This window comes from Buceros rhinoceros, unplaced genomic scaffold (genome assembly GCF_000710305.1).
Source record: "Buceros rhinoceros silvestris isolate BGI_N320 unplaced genomic scaffold, ASM71030v1 scaffold18502, whole genome shotgun sequence".
NCBI classification, from domain to species: domain Eukaryota; kingdom Metazoa; phylum Chordata; class Aves; order Bucerotiformes; family Bucerotidae; genus Buceros; species Buceros rhinoceros.
Genome location: NW_010398496.1, coordinates 20,497 through 20,768, shown reverse-complemented (window position 1 = coordinate 20,768; position 272 = coordinate 20,497). Strand labels below are relative to the sequence as shown.

At 37.1% G+C, this 272-nt stretch overlaps 1 protein-coding gene across 1 annotated transcript in view; it reads left to right on the top strand.

Annotated features, from left to right (window-relative positions):
* The window catches only part of ATP6V1D (ATPase, H+ transporting, lysosomal 34kDa, V1 subunit D), a 7,651-nt gene that overhangs the window by 1,088 nt on the left and 6,291 nt on the right, over positions 1-272 (top strand). The gene's annotated exons all lie outside the window — the stretch shown is intronic.

The window sequence follows — 272 nt, the reverse complement described above, 5'->3', positions numbered from 1 at the left end:
CTGAGCCATTTTATTGTTGTGGTTTAACCCCCGGGTATTAGAATTTTGTCATTTGTAAGACAGATCAGCATTTTGCCATTTCTGTGAGTTCTACATTGGGTCAGTGAAACAGCTGAAATACTTTTTTAGCCAGTCATCTGGGAATTATAATTTGCAGTTTGGGAGTGAGCTACATATACAGGACTTTCTCACTTTTAAATTTCTCATTCTTCTGTTTATGCTGTTATTTATCCTAGTAAAGCAGTAATGATGTGCCTTGCATTTGCTGCACC